The sequence below is a fragment of the Pleurodeles waltl genome, chromosome 5, assembly GCF_031143425.1.
Source record: "Pleurodeles waltl isolate 20211129_DDA chromosome 5, aPleWal1.hap1.20221129, whole genome shotgun sequence".
NCBI lineage: Eukaryota > Metazoa > Chordata > Amphibia > Caudata > Salamandridae > Pleurodeles > Pleurodeles waltl.
Window position 1 is genome coordinate 1,696,480,165 of NC_090444.1, and position 23,600 is coordinate 1,696,503,764.

The 23,600-nt window shown below is 49.1% G+C and overlaps 1 protein-coding gene across 6 annotated transcripts in view; it reads right to left on the bottom strand.

Moving 5' to 3' along the window:
• The window catches only part of ITSN2 (intersectin 2), a 1,003,157-nt gene that overhangs the window by 357,557 nt on the left and 622,000 nt on the right, over positions 1 to 23,600 (bottom strand). The gene's annotated exons all lie outside the window — the stretch shown is intronic.

Consider the following 23,600-nt stretch of genomic DNA (forward strand, 5'->3'; position numbering starts at 1 on the left):
ACCCAGTGTACATCTGTTCGTGGCATCAGTCGCAGTAGATTCGCATGTTCTGCAATAGCTCGCCATCTGGTGTTGGGCCGGAGTGTTACAAGTTGTTTTTGTTCGAAGAAGTCTTTCGAGTCACGGGACCGAGTGACTCCTCCTTTTGTCTCCATTGCGCATGGGCGTCGACTCCATCTTCGATTGTTTTTCCCTGCAGAGGGAGAGGTAGGAGTTGAATTGTAGTAATAGTGCCCATGCAATGGAGTGACTAAGTATGCACCTATTTAAGGTTGAGATGATACATATATAAATAATTGAAGGTAACTTCCAAACTGCTACAGGCTCCCGGGGAGGCGGGTGGGCACATGCGAATCTACTGCGACTGATGCCACGAACAGATGTACACTGGGTAAGTGACATTTTCAGTTCGATGGCATCTGTCGCTGTAGATACGCATGTTCTGCATAGACTAGTAAGCAGTTATTTCCCCAAAAGCGGTGGATCAGCCTGTAGGAGTGGAAGTAGTCTGAAATAATGTTCTTAATACGGCTTGACCTACTGTGGCTTGTTGTGCGGATAACACGTCTACACAGTAGTGCTTGGTGAATGTGTGAGGCGTAGACCATGTGGCTGCCTTACATATTTCTTGCATTGGGATGTTTCCTAGAAAGGCCATGGTAGCACCTTTCTTTCTGGTTGAGTGTGCCCTTGGTGTAATGGGCAGCTGTCGTTTAGCTTTAAGGTAGCAGATTTGGATGCATTTAACTATCCATCTGGCTATACCTTGTTTTGATATTGGGTTTCCTGCATGAGGTTTTTGAAATGCAATAAATAGTTGTTTAGTCTTTCTGATGTTTTTTGTTCTGTCAATGTAATACATTAATGCTCTTTTGACATCTAATGTATGTAGTGCCCTTTCAGCTACGGTATCTGGCTGTGGAAAAAACACTGGAAGTTCACTGTTTGATTTAGATGGAACGGTGAAATAACCTTTGGCAAAAATTTAGGATTGGTCCTTAGGACGACTTTATTTTTGTGTAGTTGTATAAAAGGTTCCTGTATTGTAAACGCCTGAATCTCGCTTACTCTTCTTAGGGAAGTAATGGCGATGAGAAATGCCACCTTCCAGGTTAGGAACTGTATGTCGCAGGAGTGCATGGGTTCAAAAGGTGGACCCATAAGTCTAGTTAGGACAACATTTAGGTTCCATGAAGGAACAGGTGGTGTTCTTGGTGGTATAATTCTCCTAAGGCCCTCCATGAATGCTTTAATGACTGGTATCTTATATAGGGAAGTTGAATAGGTAGTCTGCAGGTATGCAGATATTGCTGCAAGGTGTATTTTAATGGAAGAGAAAGCTAGGTTAGATTTTTGTAAGTGAAGCAAGTAACCCACTACATGTTCTGGAGTTGTGTGTAATGGTTGTATTTGATTAATATGGCAGTAGCAAACAAACCTCTTCCATTTACTTGCATAGCAGTGCCTGGTGGATGGCCTTCTGGCTTGTTTTATGACTTCCATACATTCTTGGGTAAGTTGTAAGTGCCCGAATTCTAGGATTTCAGGAGCCAGATTGCTAGATTCAGCGATGCTGGATCTGGGTGTCTGATCTTTTGGTTGTGCTGTGTCAACAGATCTGGCCTGTTGGGCAATTTGATGCAGGGTACCACTGATAGGTCTAGCAGCGTTGTGTACCAGGGTTGCCTTGCCCAAGTTGGTGCTATCAATATGAGTTTGAGTTTGCTTTGACTGAGTTTGTTTACCAGGTAAGGAAGGAGAGGGAGAGGAGGAAAAGCGTAAGCAAATATCCCTGACCAGTTCATCCATAGGGCATTGCCTTGGGATTGTTCGTGTGGGTATCTGGATGCGAAGTTTTGGCATTTTGCGTTCTCCCTTGTCGCAAACAAGTCTATCTGAGGTGTTCCCCAGAGTTTGAAATAAGTGTTCAGAATTTGGGGGTGAATTTCCCATTCGTGGACCTGTTGGTGATCTCGAGAGAGATTGTCTGCGAGTTGATTTTGGATCCCTGGTATAAATTGTGCTATTAGGCGAATTTGGTTGTGAATTGCCCAACGCCAAATCTTTTGTGCTAGCAGGCTTAACTGCGTGGAGTGCGTCCCCCCCTGCTTGTTTAGATAATACATTGTTGTCATGTTGTCTGTTTTGACGAGAATGTATTTGTGAACTATTATTGGTTGGAAAGCTTTTAGTGCTTGAAAAACTGCTAGAAGTTCTAGGTGATTGATATGCAGTTTTGTTTGATGTACGTTCCATTGTCCTTGTATGCTGTGTTGATCGAGGTGTGCTCCCCACCCTGTCATGGAAGCATCTGTTGTTATTACGTATTGTGGCACTGGGTCTTGGAAAGGCCGCCCCTTGTTTAAATTTATGTTGTTCCACCACAGAAGTGAGAGGTAAGTTTGGCGGTCTATTAACACCAGATCTAGAAGGTGACCCTGTGCTTGAGACCACTGTGATGCTAGGCATTGTTGTAAGGGCCTCATGTGCAGTCTTGCGTTTGGGACAATGGCTATGCATGAAGACATCATGCCTAGGAGTTGTAATACCATCTTTGCTTGTATCTTTTGTGTTGGATACATGCGTTGTATGATGGTGTTGAAATTTAGAATTCTTTGTGGACTTGGAGTGGCTACTCCTTTTGATGTGTCTATTATGGCTCCTAGGTATTGTTGTACCTTGCGCGGCAGAATGTTGGATTTTGTAAAGTTGACGGTGAACCCGAGTTTGAAGAGGGTTTGTATGATCTGATTTGTGTGATTTGAGCACTCTATGAACGAATGGGCCTTGATTAGCCAGTCGTCCAAATATGGGAACACATGTATTTGCTGCCTTCTTATGTGTGCAGCGACTACCGCTAGACATTTGGTAAAGACTCTTGGTGCGGTTGTTAATCCGAAAGGCAGTACCTTGAATTGGTAATGTATTCCTTTGAATACAAACCTTAGGTATTTCCTGTGCGATGGGTGTATTGGTATATGGAAATAAGCATCCTTGAGGTCTAAAGTTGCCATGTAGTCGTGTAGTTTTAGCAATGGCAATACTTCTTGTAGTGTGACCATGTGGAAGTGGTCTGATTTGATGAAAGTGTTCACTACTCTGAGGTCTAGGATTGGTCTCAGCGTTTTGTCCTTCTTTGGTATCAGAAAGTACAGTGAGTAAACTCCTGTGTTTATTTGTGTGTTTGGCACTAATTCGATTGCATTCTTTTGCAATAGTGCCTGCACTTCTATCTCCAGGAGATTGGAATGGTGTGTTGTTAAATTTTGTGCTTTTGGTGGTATGTTTGGAGGGAATTGTAGAAATTCTATGCAATAACCATGTTGGATAATTGCTAGAACCCAAGTGTCTGTAGTGATTTCCTCCCATGCTTTGTAATAATGACCTATTCTTCCCCCCACTGGTGTTGTGTGGAGGGGGTGAGTGACATGTGAGTCACTGTTTAGTAGTAGGGGTTTTGGGGCTCTGAAATCTTCCTCTATTTCTAGGGAATTGCCCTCCTCTATATTGTCCCCGAAAACCTCCTCTATACTGTCCCTGGTAACTGGACGGTGTTGCTTGTGAGGTGCTGGCTTGTGTGCTTTGACCCCGAAACCCCCCTCGAAAGGGCGTTTTACGGAATGTGCTGTAATTCCCTCTGCTCTGCGGGGAGTAGAGTGCGCCCATGGCTTTGGCAGTGTCCGTATCTTTTTTGAGTTTCTCAATCGCTGTGTCCACTTCTGGACCGAACAGTTCTTTTTCATTAAAAGGCATATTGAGAACTGCTTGTTGAATCTCTGGTTTAAATCCAGACGTTCGGAGCCATGCATGCCTTCTGATAGTTACAGATGTATTAATTGTCCGTGCAGCTGTATCTGCAGCGTCCATGGAGGAGCGGATCTGGTTGTTGGAAATGGTCTGTCCCTCCTCAACCACTTGTTTTGCCCTATTTTGTAAGTCTTTGGGCAGATGTTCAATGAGATGTTGCATCTCGTCCCAGTGGGCTCTGTCATAGCGCGCAAGTAGTGCCTGGGAGTTCGCGATGCGCCACTGGTTTGCAGCTTGTGCTGCGACTCTTTTACCAGCTGCATCGAACTTGCGGCTTTCTTTATCTGGGGGTGGTGCATCTCCAGATGTGTGAGAGTTGGCCCTTTTCCTAGCTGCTCCTACAACGACAGAGTCTGGTGGCAGCTGTGTAGTGATGAAAACCGGGTCTGTAGGAGGCGCCTTATACTTTTTTTCCACCCTTGGTGTGATTGCCCTACTTTTGACCGGCTCCTTAAAGATGTCTTTTGCGTGCCGGAGCATACCAGGGAGCATAGGCAGGCTTTGGTATGAGCTGTGGGTGGAGGAGAGTGTGTTGAATAAAAAATCATCCTCGACCTGTTCTGAGTGGAGGCTTACGTTGTGAAATTGTGCTGCTCTAGCCACCACTTGAGAATACGCGGTGCTGTCTTCTGGTGGAGATGGCTTCGTAGGGTATGCCTCCGGACTGTTATCTGACACTGGGGCGTCGTATAGGTCCCATGCGTCCTGATCTTGGTCACCTTGGCTCATGGTGGTGTGAGCTGGGGAGTGTGATGGAGTTTGTGCTGGTGAGACGTTAATCACGGGCGGAGGAGAGGGTGGTGGGGTAACTCTTTTCACCACTTTTGGTTGTGGTGTCTGTTCAGTCTGGAACTCCAACCTTCTCTTTCTCCTAATGGGGGGAAGGGTGCTTATTTTTCCTGTCCCCTGCTGTATGAAGATACGCTTTTGCGTATGGTCCACATCAGTTGCTTGTAGCTCTTCCTCAAACCTATGCTTTTGCATTTGGGAGGTTAGCGAGTGCTCTTCTGTATAAGAGCCTGAAGCTGGGTCGCTTGCAGTTTGTTTCGGCATCGAAACCCTGTCTGCGTGTTTTTTCGGCTCCGAGGTGACTTTTTTCTTTTTCGGGGCCGAAACCTCTCGGCGTCGATCTGTTTCGGTGCCGCTGTCTCGGCGTCGAGCCGTGTCCACACCGGCATCTCGGTGTCGAGGCTTGTCTCCAGCACTTTCTCGGTCCCGAGAAGGCTGCGTGCCGGTGTCTCGACCGGAGTCGGACGACCTCGGCACTGTTTGGGCCTTTTTCGGTGCCGACGGTCGGTCACCGAATTTATGGGTGGAGCCATGGCCGGATGGCAGTGGCGTCCCCTGGGCCTTGTAAATGTTTCTTTGTGTGGTTTTCGACGTCTTACTCACGGTTTGTGTATCGTCGAATCCTTCGGAGTCTGAGTCTTGGATCGAGAAGGTACCTTCCTCTTCCTGTTCCTCGAACTCCCGTTGGGCTGTCGGTGCGGACGCCATCTGAAGTCTTCTGGCTCGACGGTCTCGGAGTGTTTTTCGGGACCGGAACGCACGACAGGCCTCGCAGGTGTCTTCGCTGTGCTCAGGTGACAGGCACAGGTTGCAGACCAAGTGTTGGTCTGTGTAGGGGTATTTATTGTGGCATTTGGGGCAGAAACGGAACGGGGTCCGTTCCATCGGCGTTCTTCAGCACGCGGTCGGGCCGACCAGGCCCCGACGGGGGATCGAAAAAACTACCCCGAAGGGCACCGGAGCTCTTCGATCCTTTGACGCGGTGTTGAATCTAACTACGCCGATCCCGAACGCAACAATACCGACGAAAATCTTCCGAAATTAGCTAATTTTCCGTTCCGAAACTCGGAGCGACAGGAACACGTCCGAACCCGATGGCGGAAAAAAAACAATCGAAGATGGAGTCGACGCCCATGCGCAATGGAGACAAAAGGAGGAGTCACTCGGTCCCGTGACTCGAAAGACTTCTTCGAACAAAAACAACTTGTAACACTCCGGCCCAACACCAGATGGCGAGCTATTGCAGAACATGCGTATCTACAGCGACAGATGCCATCGAACATATGGTTTTTTGATAGATGCTATTTTTATAATTTACTGAGTAAACACATGAGAAACTTTACTCTCTCCCTAGTCATAGGCTGCTCAGTTACTTCTACCCCCTTGGAAGATCCTTCTCACCTATAAAGTGTGTTTTTACAGTACAGAGTGGCATTATATGGATCCTATGGATAACCCCAGGGAGGAAGATTGATGACGCTCGTCTTCAAAAGTAGTGCTGGGCAAACCTACATGGCTTCTGGTAGCAGTTCAAGAGCACGGCAATGAAGCAGGAAGAATCTTCTGTTGTTGAACAAATATTTTATCTGAGACAAAATCTGCTTCTTGTAGAGTGAGAAGAGTCCCCATCTCTGTTGAGTCTGTTACGCGTATAAGGCTGCTTAGAATAAGGACTCTGAAAGCTATGTGAACGAACAGAGTTATGTAAGACTGTTTTGAGAGCCAACAGGCTGGTTTTAGGAATGCCAGACAGAAGGCATAACCATCATGAAAATGAGAAAGAAAATAAGTGTGAACCACAGCTGGCATGTCTTCCTGAGCGAGGAATTAGTGTGTAGGTTTATCCAGACTCACACCACTCGTTCGAAGTATCAGATGTGGAAGTGTGATAGCACTTTAGTGGAAAGGACAAGCGAGGGAAAGACAAAAAGGCCCTCATTATGACACTGGCGGTAAATCCCGCTCACCGCTGCAGTGACAGCCGTGGAGACGAACATCCGTTCGCCATATTATGACATACACACACAAATGACAGAATACTGCCACAAACACATATCTGATAGACCAAAGGTAAGTGGTAAACACCCATACTGTCACTACAACAAAATAGAACCCTCCACATTAAGACCCATGAATCAGTATGGCGGACACTCAACGGCGCTAAACCTTTGGAGGTACACACTGGCGCTGTCAGAATGGCCACCTAAATATATAACAAAACAACATTGGTCTAAACTAAAATCACACACCTGACACTGATACACACACCACATCCACCGACCGATCCAAAGCACAATAAAACACACACCCACATTACCCACAACCCTTTACGATCACGAAATATAAGCAAGAAACAGCCACGCAAATCACAGCAACAACTACACACACCACTAACACCCAGCCGTCCGTCACACACCCCACCACATCATACAACATCAACTGCACAACACCCACCACACAACACCCATGTCACCACAAAGGCACCCCTGTTTCAAATATGAGGAGTTGCGGGTCATGGTGGAGGAAATAGTCAGGGTAGAGCCATAGCTGTTTAAGGCACAGGTACAACAAATCTCCATTGCAAAGAAGATGGAACTATGGCGGAGAATCGCGGACAGGGCTAATGCCGTGGGAAAGCATCCAAGATCAAGGGACGACATCAGGAAGAGGTGGAACGACCTACAGGGGAAGGTACGTTCCATGGCAGCAGGGCACCAGCTCGCCATCAACAGAACTGACGGTGGACCCCGACCTCCTCCCTCACAGCTGACAGCATGGGGGGAGCAAGTCTTGGGAATACTGCATCCTGAGGGACTCGCAGGAGTGGCTGGAGGACTGGACACTGGTGAGTCAATATTAACTACCTATCCCCCCACATACCTGCATGCCAACACCACCCCTCACACTAACACTGATCACTCCACTCCATCCCACACAGTGCACCAACACAACTGACTAACCCCAATGCCAACCCCTGCATGCCATACCCACTGCATGTACCTCCCTCTCAGCCCTGCATGTACACCCACCACCAATGCCTGCACAGCATGGAGAACTAACAATCCCACAATACATCACCATACACAAACAAAGGTGGCAGGGCAACAGCAACGATATAGGGGAAGCCAGGTATGTAGAATATGTCACAGACATGTAGCATAATACATCACTTACATCCCCACAGGTGCCCCAGACAATCACAGTGGCGAGAAGGTGCCACAACTATCCAGTCCCCCAACAGAAGATGCCCCCGGTGATGACAGTAACTCTGGACTTCTGGATCTGGATAAACCTTCCTGGCCCATCAGGGACCACTGGTCAGTCAGTTAGCCACCCCAGGCCACTCCCAGTCCACCACAGAGCCTCCCCTCTCAGAATCCAACACCACAGTACAGCACATGCCCATCATCCCCAGACCTCTGTCCGCAGGACACGCCAATCAGCAGTGCGCCCAACTGTACAGGGACCCCAGCCCACACCTCACAGCCAAGACAATCAGGGTCCTGGGACCAGTGGGCACATCGTTCAGGGGACACAGGCACAGGAGGCTAGGGACAGTCTGAGAACAGCTGTGCGCCAGGGGAGGACAGGTCCAGGGAACCGACTGTCCGGGAGGCACTCACTAATGTCCTGGGGGCTTACAAACACTCCCAGGACAACATGGGCCAGATTCTAAACATCATGCAGGAGAACCAGCGGCAGCATGAGGTACACCATCAGGAGATGGGGAAAGATTTGCAGGCCCTCAACACCACCATGGTTCCCATAGCAGAGGTGCTGGCTGATATGGCCAACATCATGAGGCAATATACAGCACACCAGCGGGCCCCTTCCACTAGCCATTCAACTGAACAGCCCTCCACATCTGCTGCAGCTAGTGGACAGGAGGCCCTGCCACAGGACCCAAATGACACCAGCACCCCTCCCCCTGTAGAAGGTGAACCACCCTGCATACATTCCCTGCAAACTAGACACATGCCAGATACACTTGCCAAGACCAAGACCACCGCCAGGAAATGAGACCCTACAGAATGTCCCCCTTGTGTCCCACTCTGTCATCTTGTCCACTTTCAACTGCCATTGCTCCCCTTCCTATGGCCCCTTGGACACTGGACCTGTGCTACAAACAGACCAGACCAATTCCCTGGACTTTCCTCTACCATCACCCCATTCCATCGCACTATTCCTTCTATATATTTCACTACAATAAACACCCTTGATCACAACTTGAGTGATAGTGCTTTATGTGAGAAAAATGTGCAATTATGTTAACAGTTACATCTTGTGTGAACCTTGTAATTGCATACAAATAATTACCTGTAGCTGTCTGTAGTCATCACATCAGTACACAGTTGTAATAACACCAACATCTGAAAAATGAGAAGGCATAGATGACAGTCAGTTGAGATGCAAAGGAAGTGACTGCCATGCTGCTACAGCCACACTGAAAAGATAAATAATCAGAGGAATGGTCAGTTCCACTGTCTTACCTGTGTGTCATTGGTAGTACTGCCATATTAATGATGTTCTGTTGTCCACATCCTCATCCTCTGCTTCCTTATCCTCACTGTCCTCAGGGTCCACTGATGCCACAGGAGCATTTCCAACCTCCTCCTCCTGCAGACAGGGCACATGTCGTCTGAGGGCCAGGTTGTGTAACATGCAGCATACTACAACTATCTGGCAGACCTCAGGGGAGTAGCACAGGGATCTACCTGTCAGATGGAGGCGTCTGAACCTGGCCTTCAGGAGGCCGAAGGTTCGCTCAATTGTCCACCTGGTTCGTCCATGAGCATCATTATACCGATTCTCAGCCCATGTCCTGGCATTCCTCACGGGGGTCAAGAGCCAAGACAGATTTGGGTAGCCAGAGTCACCTGCAAGAACTGAGGTACAAACATTAGCCTTACACAATGGTATGGGGGAAGACTCCTGAAGGCATACACTGACATGCATTGGTTGGAGACTCAGGCTCACCCATTAGCCACATCCTGTGCCTCTGTAGTGGTGCCATCACATTTGGGATGCTGCTATTCCTCATAACAAAGGTGTCATGCACCGACCCAGGATACTTGGCAGTGACGTGGGAGATGTACTGGTCAGCCAGGCACACCATTTGAGTGAAAACTCTTCAGATTTCTGTACACCTGTTCATTGTGCCGGGGGAGGGACAAATGCAATATGTGTTCCGTCAATCTCCCCAATAATATTTGGAATATGTCCCGTTGCATAGAATCCAGCCTTCACAGTGGCCAAATCTTCCCCTTGGGGGAAAGCTGTGTAGCTGACCATGTGTTTGAGCAAGGTAGACAAAACCCTTGCCAGCACTACTGAGAACATTGGCTGTGACATTCCTGCTGCCAAGCCCACTGTCACTTGGAAAGAACCAGTTGCCAGGAAATGGAGCACAGACTGAACTTGCATAAGAGGAGGGATCCCAGTGGGATGACGGATAGCTGATCCGCTCCAATTGATTATACAGCTGTGTTATTGTGGCCCTGTCCAGTCTATAGGCGAGTATTATGTGCCTGTTCTCCAGTGTAGCCAAGTCCATCAGGGGTTGGTACATGGGGTCTTGCCTCCTCCTCCTATTCCTCCACAGTGGTAGGTATCTAAGGGACACAAGAGTGAGAAGGGTGTCACAAACTGAACAATGGAACCGCCACCTCAATGTAACTGAGCATGTATGTAATTGGACAATGTAAATGGCAATGTAGGTACAATTGACAGCAATGACGCAGTTTCCAATTTCAGATTGTTGTCCACCACCATAAAATGGCGACAGCCTGTCCTGTATGTAGGGACAGGTGGAAGTGATGTAACTCCGCCGGCATTGGGCGTCGTGACGGAAGGTGGTCTTGCACTGCTGTGCTATTCCTTATTGGCTAAAATGGGGCTCTATCGAGTACATTATCCAATGAGGATCACCGGCGGCGGTGACCATAATTTTCTGTCTATAACCTCACTTGATTCCTGACTTTTAACAGGACAACACCTCCACTGCGTGTGCTGCTGTGACCTGTGTTTGGAAGCTGTCATTGTCCGTGTGACAGGGGAAAGGGCCCCTGCCTTCACTTTGGAGGAGTTAGAGCACCTGGTGGTGGGATCCTACCCCTGTATGGACAGCTGTATGGGCCTCCAGACCAACCGGTGAGTACACCATGGGGACGAGGCATGCAACAAGGTTGCATGGAGATGTGTGTGCTGGCAGTGTGTCATTTGGGTGGGGGCTATGTCTGGTGGTAGTGTACATGCAGGGCTCCAGGTGATGTGTGTGCCAATGGAGGGGAAATGGTATCTGTGGGCCATACGTGTGACAGGCTGGATTGTATGGTTAATAATGTCCTCCTGTCTGTATTACCTCTGCAGGTCAACGCCCATCAGAAGAAAGGACTGTGGTGTGCCATCGCCAAGGAGGTGTGGACCCTGGGGCTCTATAGCAGGCGGAGCACGCACTACAGGAAAAGGTGGGAGGACCTGAGAAACTGGACCCGGAAGACCGCGGAAGTCCAGCTGGGGATGGCCTCTCAACGAGGGAGGGGTGCCCATCGGAACCTGATCCCCCTCCCCGATGGCCCACATACTGGCAGTGGCCTATCCAGAGCTGGATGGGCGCTTGAGGGCAGCACAGCAGCCACAAGGGGGTGAGTACAGTGAGCATAACAACCATCTTTGTTGCCTGGCATGGGATCCTGGTGGTGGAATTCAGTTAGTGGATGCCCCTTAATGCCAGCTCAGTTATTGCTGCGTGGTCCAGCTCAAAGGTAAATGGGGGTATAGCACAATCTTGTTAACTAGCTAGGTGGCATTCCATGTCAGACAGGGCTTAGTGGGTCCCAGGAGGGGTGCAGTTGGCGGTGGCTGGCTCTCATCTTGCTGTGGTACCTAGCCAATGGAATGCCAGCACAAGGCATAGTGCTCAATCTTGATCCCCGTGTGTGATGGTAATGTGTATGCCATATGTTGTGTTGGTGCTCGGAAACACCCCGTCCGCTTGGGACAACTCTTGGTGGCCCACAGCCCTTGGCACCGCACCAACCCCCTCAGACCACGCACGCAACCTCAGATTCATCCTGGACCCACTTCTCACCATGACCAAACAAGTCAACGCTGTATCATCTTCCTGCTTCCTCACTCTCCACATGCTCCGAAAGATCTTCCGCTGGATCCCCGCCGACACCAGAAAAACGGTGACCCACGCCCTCGTCACAAGCCGCCTGGACTACGGAAACACCCTATACGCAGGAACCACCACAAAACTCCAAAAACGTCTTCAGCGAATACAAAACGCCTCCGCCCGCCTCATCCTCAACATACCCCGCAACAGCCACATCTCCGCCCACCTGAGACACCTGCACTGGCTTCCCGTCAACAAAAGGATCACCTTCCGGCTCCTCACCCACGCACACAAAGCCCTCCACAACAAGGGACCCGAATACCTCAACCGTCGCCTCAGTTTCTACACACCCACCCGTCAACTTCGCTCCGCCAACCTCGCACTCGACGCGGTCCCTCGCATCCGCCGCACTACGGCAGGTGGGAAATCCTTCTCCTACCTGGCGGCCAAGACATGGAACTCCCTCCCCGCCAACCTCAGGACCACCCAGGACCACCTCGCATTCCGGAGGCAGCTCAAAACCTGGCTCTTCGAGCAGCAGTAACCCCCCTCCCCTAGCGCCTTTAGACCCTCACGGGTGAGTAGCACGCTTTATAAATGTTTTGACTGATTGATTGATTGGTTGGTGCTGTAATTGACCTAGTGCTCCCTTTCTCTCTCCTCCCTCCCCCCATTTTCTTCTGTCATCCTCTCCATGTGTGCATTAGCATCATCTGGCAGAGGAGCAGGGACACCTGTGATTGAGGGAGCTGCATCCCACAGGACCCAGGATGCAGAGTCCACCGACACCGAGGGTACCAGTGGGATGGAAGGCGAGAGGAGCACCATGGTGGAGACAGGAGGTAACAGCACAGACTCTGATTCCTCCTCTGATGGAAGCTTCCTGGTGGTGACGGACACCTCTGGAACCACCCCAGCTACATGTACAGCCACCACCCCCCATACAAGCGCCACCCTCCTAGTAGCCCCCCACCGAGTTGCCTGTGCCCGCTCACCCAGGAGGATGGACAACTCCTTCGCCCCAGGCACCTCAGGCCCTGCCCCAGTGAGCCCTGCTGCCCTCAGTGAGAAGGCTAGTGACCTCCTGAGATCCATCTCTGAAGGGCAGTCAACCATGGTGAATGCCATCCAGGGGCTGGCATCCCAGATGCGGCAATGCACTGCGTACCTGGAGGGCATCCACGGTGGGTTGGCGGCCCTACAGAGATCGTTTCAGGCTCTGGCCTCCTCTCTGATGGCAGCCAGTGTCCCTGTTCCTACAGTCCCCCCTCCAACTGCCACTTTCCAGTCCCAGTTTCCTCAACCGCAACCCATCCCATGCACACATACAGACAAGCATGCACACAACACATCACAAAAGAGTGACAAACATAGGCAGCACACTTCAGGCCACAAACACTCACACAAACAACAGACAGTTGCACACACACTCAACATCCACTGCCTCCACTGTCTCCCCCTCCCTCACAGTCACATCCGCACTCACACCTGCATGCATTACATCAACAGCCACCACCACCACATCATGCACACACACCTCACTTGCAGACACCTCCACAACATCCATCCATGCATCCTCTTTGTCCTCTCCCACCCTGTCTGCACCTCCATCCTAAGAGATACAAACACACGCACCCAACAGCCATCCACCTCACACATGCACATGCACCCACTTCCAGCAGACGTACACCTCCGACAACCACTCCCTCTGCCTCCACTCCCATCCCTCCTCCCACATTTTGCCCAAACGTCCCTAAGAAGCTTTTCCTTGCCCATCTTGCCCTCTTCTTTCCCCGTCCTGCCCGTAAGAGCAGGGTCCCAATGACCCAGACCAGCACCTCAACCAAACAGTCTGCCACTGCTCCCATCAAAACCTCAGCTGCTGGCACAAAGGGGCCCCTTAGTGTGACGGCAGCCACTCCTAGTAAGAGCACACCTCTGCCTCAGAAAGGGAAGAATAGGGTGGTTAAATCCAAGGGACACGAGATAGGGACAGTGGAGGCACCTCATAGTCCTGGAGGCAAGGGCACAAGTCACATGTCAAAGGCCAAGGGGGGCCGTCACAAGAGGGGACACATGGACCCCGCCCTCCACTACCAAAGAGAGCCAAGGATCCCCTTCCACCACCAAAGAGTGCCAAGGACCCCACTCTACCACCAAAGAGAGGCAAGGTTCCCACTCCACCACCAAAAAAAGGAAGGTTCCTACTCCACCACCAAAGAAATGGAAGGTTCCCACTCCACCACCAAAGAAATGGAAGGTTCCCACTCCACCACCAACCACCACCAAAGAAATGGAAGGTTCCCACTCCACCACCAAAGAAATGGAAGGTTCCCACTCCACCACCAAAGAGAGGCAAGGTTCCCACTCCACCACCAAAGAGAGGCAAGGTTCCCACTCCACCACCAAAGAGAGGCAAGGTTCCCACTCCACCACCAAAGAAAGGCAAGGGGGCCCCCTCCACCAGCAGAGGGAAAGGAGCCCTCACTGCCAGCAGAAGCAGCCAAGGTAACACCTCCACTAGCAGAGGGCAAGGAGCCCTCACCTCCAGCAGAGGCAGCCAAGGTAACACCTCCACCAGCAGAGGGCAAGGAACCTGCCCCTCTAGCAGAGGCAGCCAACGTAACACCTCCACCAGCAGATGACAAGGAGCCCTCACCTCCAGCAGAGGCAGCCAAGGTAACAACTCCACCAGCAGAGGGCAAGGAGCTCGCACCTCCTGCAGAGGCAGCCAAGGTAACACCTCCACCAGCAGAAGGCAAGGAGCCCTCACCTCCAGCATAAGGCATGTAGCCCACCCTCCAGACACTGTTGGGCAAGGAGCCCCTTCCAGAACCAGTGGGTATGTTCCCCACTTCCGAGACTGTGGCCTTACACTCCCCACCACAGACAACCGGGCAAGGAGCCCCCTCCAGAACCCATGGGCATGTTCCCTACTTCAGAGACTGTGGCATTACACTCCCCACCAGAGACAAACGGGCAAGGAGCCCCCTCCAGAACCAGTGGGCATGTTCTCCACTTCAGCTGAGGCGCCACCCAGCCCCCCTCCCCCTGAAGTGCCTGCCCATTTCCAACAAGATGCCCCTGAACAGTGGAGTCTGGATTGTGTCAGGAGTCAAGTTGGGCCTTGGACTGTGCCCTGTGGCCCTTCTGTACTTTGGACTGGCCATTGGCCCAATCTGGACACTGACACATGCATTTGCTTTTGATTTGAAATTATTTTGACTGTTGGCAGCAAATTACAGTGTTCATTCATTCTCATTGTTGTACTTGTTTTAATTTAACGTGGGTCCTGTGACATTCGTTTTACTCTGCAGCTGGTTCTGTGTATGGTGTGTGTGTGTGTGTGTTGTGCGTGTGTGTGTGTGTGTCACTCTCCTTTTCCTTCCTCCTTCCTCCTTCCCTTGTGTGCTAGGTGGCTGTACTCACCGTTCGCGGTGGCGTTCCAGGAGGGCCATGGTGTGGTAGAGCATTGGGAAGGCTTGAGGTTCCGGTTCCATGGCGGCAGCGGAATCCTCTGTGTCCCTGAAGGTGAGTCTTTCATTTTCTGTTATGTGTTTCTGCCAGGCTTTTGATGGCATTGATACTGCCCCGGAAATCCTTGCAGATTGCTATGTCATAATATGGTGGGCAGTACCTCGATTTCCACCTGGCTGTTGATGGCTACCGCCGTGGTCAGTGGTGTTAACGCCCTGGCGGTTGGTGTGGTACATTGGCTGTTTATGGGAGGTATCACTGCCATGGTCATAATTTGGCGGTAATTACCGCCAGCCTGTTGGCGATATTACCGCCACTTTAACAGTCACCGCCAATGTCATAATGACCACCTAAATGACCAGAGACAAAAAAATCCAAGATTGTAGGAAAGGAACTTTCAACATGGGAAAAGAAACTTCAAGGCCACACATTTCTCCGGAACTGTGAGGAAACTTGTAGGATGCCAGTATCTGCCACCGATGATACCCCTGAGTTAGACCTCAGTTGCCCTTACAATAGTCCGTAATGTTCTCTCTAGCACTGCAGCAAGTATCTTAATGTAGTGATTTTGAAGTGTCCAGCCCAAACTGAGATCGTTGCCACTCCGAAAGAAAAATTAGAGGAAGGCAGACATGGAACAATTTTTGCAAACAGGGCTCTCTTTTCAAGGACAGAAAAGAACGAGAAAGTGGCCAAAAAGATCTCATGAAAGGCCATGTTCAAGTGGAACTTGTACTCAAGGATCACCACAATGAGGGATATGCAGTGTCGCACCCAACATCAAAGATCGCTATCTCGGTACTGCATATACGACTCAAACAAAAAGCAACAACTGTCTACGTAAAAATACATGTATTCGATATTCTTCTGTTTGGGCATGCAACTGCAATTTTAGCCCTCATAGCTTCCTGCAAAATTACAGGTGATATCCTGATTACCCAAGCTAACATAAAAGATCCCTGGCTCACCACAGACCAGAGATAAAAAGCATTAGCAAACTATCATGGTTTAAAGACAGTTTAACTCTGACCCTGGATCGGAATAGAGCTTCAGTTCTTAATCTTAACCTGTACTTCACGGATACGTAGGGGTCCACAAACCCTACCCTGCAACTGCTTTAAATAATATTAACATATTAAAAAAGTGTATATAAGTAAAGAAGCAACATTTAAAATTGATAATGTTAAAACATTCTGAAATTGCAAAGGAATTAGAAAAAGGAGGCTTCATGGGACAGTGCAGGTGCCTCAAATATAATACACTATGGATGATGGATTGTCCCAATTGAATTTTAAAAAGCCACACCATTCCCATTAACTCTAAAAAATATATATATTTGTGAATTAAATACAATTTAATCATTTGTGTATGTGGTTCAAATAAGCTAAATTGCTTAGGCCGGGGTTCCAGTAATAACTCAGTTGGGTGCCCCGTATTCCAATATTCACTGGGGGTTCTTGGATTACAGTATTGAATAGCTGGTGGTCCACAGGTTAAGAACCACTGGGATACAGCATAGATATTCCAAACTGTGCTCTCATTTTCCTGACAGTCCTTGTGAACAAGACAGACTCTACAGGAATCAAATTATCTTGAGGCACAATTACAACAGAAAACATGAAATCATGTAGAAACCAAACCTCATGAGTGTCTTTGTGAGGCTAATATGATGAATGAACTACCTCTGACTACTATATACATATCTAAAATAGGTGTTCATTGTCTTCGAGATATCGTACCAAAAGAGGCCATATTTCTTTCCAATTGCTATCCAATTCCTAGCAATTCTTTTTTACACTGCCATTTAAAGGAGCCAAATTTGAATAGTGGAAGGGGGTGGGGCTGCACGTGTATCTCCTATTTGTTTTAGGGCAACTCAATCAAATACTCTGTTCAGGGCAAAAGTGAGTCTGAGCTTGCATAATCTGAACAAATGCATTATTTCCAACTACAACACTGGGTGATGTTAACCAGCATCTACATCGAATTTCACTGCAGAGAAGCAACATCTTTTAGGACAGTGGTTCGAAATAGCAAACATATAGCGTAACATACATATATCTACTCCCTTTTGACGATATATAATTGCTCTGCAACTTTGGAAAGATGGTCCACTCTTCCACAAAATGTGTGCAGACTAGTAAGCAACCTCCTACATTGTCGTTTCAATGGTATTTGGTGATTAGAAGATGGGAGATGTTTTGGAAGGGTGTTGCAGAACTCTCATAGAGAGGGTCTATAAGGAGAGTTTTTTTTGCACATCTGACTGAACTTTCCAAAATTGGTAAGATACTGGGAGGAGGTATTGATGAAAATTGTTGTGAACAGTCACAGAGGTAGTTCTCCTGTGTGCAATGCTCCGAATCTCAAATTGGATTCTATTCAAGTCAAAAAGAACAAGTTACTTCCCTTCTGTAACACATTTTCTGGTAAAGACATATTCTAGTCACAGATTTCTTACCTTAGAATTTCCCCCAGTCATTAGACAGAATCTGGTATTTTTTCTTTGAGTGTTACCCTTGCGCCGTTAGGTGGCGTCTGTTGACTCCGCATCTATCATTGGCATCATGGTCAACGTGATGATATCGGAGTCGTATTTAGCCACTCCAGCGCGCTGACATCAGTTTCTTTTCATGACTTTTCAGGCAAGAAGCGTGGAGCATTGAAGAACACCCATCCTGGTGCGCCAGACCTAGGGCCCTAAAAAGTGGGACGTCCCTGTCCCTAGAAATCAGTTTGCAGAGCGCGGAGGATAGGTGGTGCAGGAAGCTGGCCTGGTGTGTGGTGAGCACCTAAGGTGTTATCACCTTATATCAGATATCCCCTATTAGTGACGTGTAGACAGTGGCACAGAAGTCAGGGCTATGTATAGAGGCAGCTGTGGATGAGCAGTCAAGACTTATCTAGGAAACATGCAAAGCTTATGCAATACCACTACAATCACACAGCACTTACACACATGAAAGAACCACACAGTGTTACAAGAAAAAAGGTACTTTATTATGGTAAAACAAATCATAAAATACTGTATCGGCAATACCCTACTAAAATGTGAGTGAGAAAATTAGTTACTTACCTGTAACTTTAGTTCTTCAGTACTGTAATCTTTCATAGATTCACAAGCTTGAATCATTCCCCGTCGCTGAGATGGGAGCCCCCGGTACATTTAACCAAGCAGTGTTACCATCGACGACGACAACGTGTAGGTCCTCATCGACACTGTCCTCGTCGACGGTGGAATGCTTGTTGTCGGCGATGTTATCGTCAGCACGGCCGGTGGCGAAGTTAATTTGGAAACCGGCATCGACGGTGAAACGGCACTCACCGATGAAGTCGACGATGAGGCTGTCATCGACGGTATAGTCTTTGCCAGAGTTCTGTGCAGCAGAGGATGGCCTTTTGAAAGGTTCAGCAGAAGCAGATGGAGGCACAGAAGATGATTTTGTAGGCCTTTTAGAGCTGCTGGCATGCCCTCTTTCCCCTTTTGTGGAGAATTTATGAGGTGCAGTGGAAGGGCCGCGGCCTTTATAAGACCCTCAGGTGGTCTTTTTGTGGGCCTTTCTTGGCTGCTCTGATGAAGGCCTTGAATAAGATCAAGGTCTCTTAGATGACTTTCTGGAGTATGTTGAGGAGTCATCGCTGTCTGAATAAGAGACTGGGTTATCTCTAGATTTAAGTTTCTGCAGCCATATTATTAATCTTCCCTCTCTATCCTTCGGGGTCTTAGAAGAGAAGGTACGACATACCTTGCAGTCCTTAGCCGAGTGGTCTGGGTAAAGGCAGTATATGCAGTCCTGGTGAGGGTCTTCAGAGTGTAATCACTTTTTCCCTCATAGGACTTGCAGGATCTGAACAAACTTTTCTTTTCCTTGTCAGACATGCTGTAGGCCTTACCCACAATCAGCCAGAACAAGTTTAGAAGAATATCAGCTTAACGGTATTCCAAAAGATATGAAGAAAAGAGCAGAGCTCTGAGGAGACTCCCTAGCATGACGTGCGGTAGAAAATCTGAGGTACTGGAGCTTCTCTCAGGAGGGTTCTAAAGGGTGGTGTCTGAAGTTTGGTCCTTTTTCTTAAAATGACACTGATAGAGTGTTAAATTAAGAGGCCTAAGGGCCCTTAGGTTTAAATCTATGGTAAAACTGCTTGGTTAAATGTACCGGGGGCTCCCATCTCGACAATGGGGAATGATTCAAGCATGTGAATCTATGAAAGTTCCAATACTGGAGTAAACACACTATTATATACACATTAGAAGTCAGTGATTAGCATAGATAGTAATGGTAAACAGTAAAACAATAGACAATAGTGAAGGCCCTAGGGGAAGACCAAACAATATACTAAGTAAGTGGAATGTGAAAGGCAGTCCCTTACCCAAGCAACTGGAATCTACAGAGGGGAGCTGGAGGAACTAGGAACCCCAAAAGGTAAGTACCAGGTTGACCCCAGCAACCAGGAGAGAAGAGGAAAATACCTGTTTTTCCCCCCGAAACTCACAGGAGAACTTTGGGAAAGGACTGTGCAAGACACAGACAAGACTGGAAGATACCAAAGGGTGGTCCTGACGGAGGAGGACCTGTAAAAGAAGGGGACCACGTCCAGTTCAAGATGAAGTGTCCAGTTGTGGAAGGAGCCACTACCCACCCTTCTGTGGATGCAGAACCAGGTCGACGGTGGTGACAAAGTCAGCTGGGCAGCACCCAAGCAGGAGAAGAGTTCCAGAAGTGATGCAGGTGATGTCCCACGACAGAACAGTTTCAGTCCGTCAGTGGTGTTGGAGAACTACCAACGAGCCTTGGCAAATGCAAGAGTCGGAGAAGAAGATTTTGAGAGGCTGACAAGGACCAGCAAGGCCCAGGGGAAACGACCTGTAGAGTAGGGGTGTGGGTGTTGGGGGGGGGGGGGCCTGGGGGACCCTCAGCATCTGGGAGAGTCACAAGAAGAGGAGGCAGCCACCACAGTGACCCACAGGCAGCAGGCAGAGGGGTCGCAGTGAGGCCCACTCAGCACACCTGGAGTTGAGTCCCACGTCGCTGGAGCAGAAGACAGGAGACTGTGCTTTGCAAGGGAGAGTGCTGGAGGCTGGGCCTACACAGAGCCTGAAGATCCCTTAGAGGTGGAACAAACAGGCCTTGGTAGCTGCAAGAGTCGCTGTGCACAGGGTACTGTCCTGTGAGGATAGGCAAGGGCTTACCATCTCCCAAGTTGTCCAGCTGGTAGAGAGGACCAAGAGGACGACTCCAGACCACCACCTGTGATACAGGATCCACGAGGTTCTGGAGGAGAGAGAATCTATGCAGCCGGTCATCATTGCAGTTGATGCCTGTGGATGCAGGAGAGTGACTCCTTCACTACAAGGGAGATTTCTTCTAGCTTCTTGAGCAGGATGAAGACTCGTCGCCTTCAGAAGATGCATAGCCAGGGAAATGTAGCAGTTGTTGGACTGAGCCGAAGAAACAATGTTGCAGAGCGGAGTCGTCACTGTAGTTGCAGATTGTCAGTTCCTGGAGGGTCCAGTTGCAGTCCCGGTGGCCAGAAGGTGAAGTAAACAATGCAGAGGAGTTCCGCTGGATTCTTGCATGTCGAATATAACGACCCACCCGGGAGGGAGACCCTAAATAGCCAGGAAGGGGGATTGGTCACCTAACAGGGTGATCACCTATCAGGAGGGGGCTGTGATGTCACCTGCCTGACCTGGCCCTCAGATGCTTCCAGGGGCCTCTTCCCACCATGGATTCAAGATGGCAGAATCAAGTGACCACCTGGAGCAGCTCTGGACACCACACCTGGGGTGGTTATGGACAGGGGAGTGGTCCCTCCCCTTCCCCATTGTCCAGTTTCGTGCCAGATCAGGGACCGGGGGTCCCTGGACAGGTGCAAAACAGTTTATGCAAGGAGGGCACCAAATGTGCTTTTCAAAGCATACCAGTGGCCTGGGGAGGCTACCCCTCCCAAGCCATGTAACATCTATTTCCAAAGGGAGAGGGTGTTGCCTCAGTCTCCCAAAGGACATCCTTTGTTCTGCCTTCCTCTGCTTGAGCTGGAAAAAGCAGCAGGAGGGCAGAAACCTGTCTGTGAGGTGGCAGAAGCGCAGGCTGTCCGGAAAACCCAAGAAGACTGGTAGGCGCAATGCTAGGGGTCCTTTAAGGAGCCCCAAGAGTGCATGGAATCATGCTACAAATAATGGCAAAAGTATTGGGGTATGATTGCAACATGTTTGATACCAAACATGCCCAGGTTCGGAGTTACCATTATGAAGCTGGACCTGTGTCCAGTACCCGGGTAAAATGACTTCCCTGTACTTACGATGACCCGGAAAATGGAGCTGGAGTTCGTAGGGGCACCTTTGCTCATGCAGGGGTGCCCTCACACACAGGTACCTGCACTGTGCTCTCTGGGGTAGGGTGACTTACAGTGACCTGGTGCAGTGAACTGCAATGGCAGGCCTGCAGACACATTTCGCATGGGCTTCCATGGGTGGCACAATACATGCTGCAGCCCATGGGGAACCCCTGGTGCCCCAATGCCCTGGGAACCTAAGTACCATATACTAGAGACTTACAAGGGGCACCAGTATCCAATTGTGGGGTGTGCTAACACCAGTATCCAATTGTGGGGTGTGCTAAGTTCTAAGCAACCAAATCTAGAGGGAGACAGCACAGTAACTAGGGTCCTAGTTACCTGGATCCCAGTGAACACAGTCAAAAATACACTGACAGTTGGCAAAAGGTGGGCGTAACCAAGCCAAAAAGAGGGTACTTTCCTACAGGTGGGTTGATAAGGAATCTGCAACTAGAATATGTCTCTATCAGATAATTTGTTACCAAAGGTAAGTAACTTACTTATCTGATAGAGGCTTCTAGTTGCAGATTCCTTAACTTAGACTAGATACCTATGCAGTACCATATCCGGAGGAGGGCCTGTGAACTAAGATCGTACGAAGAAGTCCTGTGGGACGAACGGCCAAAGTAGCCACCCCTGCGGAACTACCTGTTCAGGGAGTAGTGTTTAGTGAGCGTGTGCAGGAACGCCCACATTGCTGTCTGGCAGATGTTCATAACTGGGGCCCCGCATGCCAACGCAGTGGTTTCAGCAGTTGCTCTGGTAGAATGAACAAGCAAACCCTCTGGGGGTTGCTTCTTAGTCAAAGCTTAGCACATTTTGATGCAGAGAATAACCCATTTAGAGATGGTCCTTTTCTGCACCACCTGTCCTTTCTTCACTCCCACATAACCAACAAGGAGTTGTTCATCCACCAGGAAGTCTTTAGTACGATTAGTAGAGAACGCCAATACTCTTCTTGGATTCAGGCGATGGAGTGAGAAGGATGTGGGGGTGCATAAAAAGCAGGCAAGGTGATGGATTGGCCTACATGAAAGGGCGTGACCACTTTAAGTAGGAAAGAGGCCCTGGTACGAAGCACCACTTTATCAGGAATAGACAGAGATAAAGGGTGGCTTCTAAGAAAGAGCTTATAGCTTACTCGCTCTAGGTGCAAAGGTGATGGCTACAAGGAAGGTTGTTTTTAAAGTGAGAAGCCAAACAGGACAATTATTAAGAGGCTCAAAAGGAGCACACTTAAGGAAAGTGAGTAATAAGTTCAAATCCCACTGGGGCATTATGAACGGGGTAGGTGGAAACATGTGGGTAAGACCATTGAGGAATCTCCCAAAAATAGGAGATTTAAACAAGAAGGGCTGTACAAGTAGTATGAGGAAAGCAGAGATGGCATGTAGATAACCCTTAAGGGTGTCCAATGCAGAGCTCTTCTGTGCAAGAGAGAGTACAAACAAAAGAACCTCAGAGAGAGGTGCAGAAAGGGGACCACCAGACTTGTTGGTACACCATGCCACAAATTTATTCCAACGACAGGCGTAAACCGTATTGTTTGAGGTACGCCTGACTGTCAAGATAACATTAGAGACTTCAGGCAGAAGGTCGAAAGCTGTCAACTGCTGACGCTTAATCTCCACACAAGAAAGCAGAGACTGGACAGGTTTGGATGTAGAACCGTTCCCTGCTGCTGCAACAGAAGACCCTCCTGAAGAGGCAGTCTTAGTGGAGGATCGATGGCCATGTTCAGAAGTTCGGGATACCATACTCTTCGTGCCTAGTATGGAGCCACAAGAATTACTTGGGCCTGGTCGTTCTTGATCTTCTTGAGGACTCTGGGCAGAAGTGGTATTGGCGTAAAGGCGTTTAGAAAGCCTGAGTTCCATTAGAGATGAAAAGCATAGCTGAGCGAGTGCCACCTTGGAAACTCCAACGCGCAATACTGCTGACATTGCACGTTCTCTGCGGAGGTGAACAGATCCAACCAAGGCTCTTCCCACTGCTGAAAGAGACCTCGCGCCACCTCCGGATGGAGATGCCATTCATGATCGACCATGTATAGATGGCTAAGTTTGTC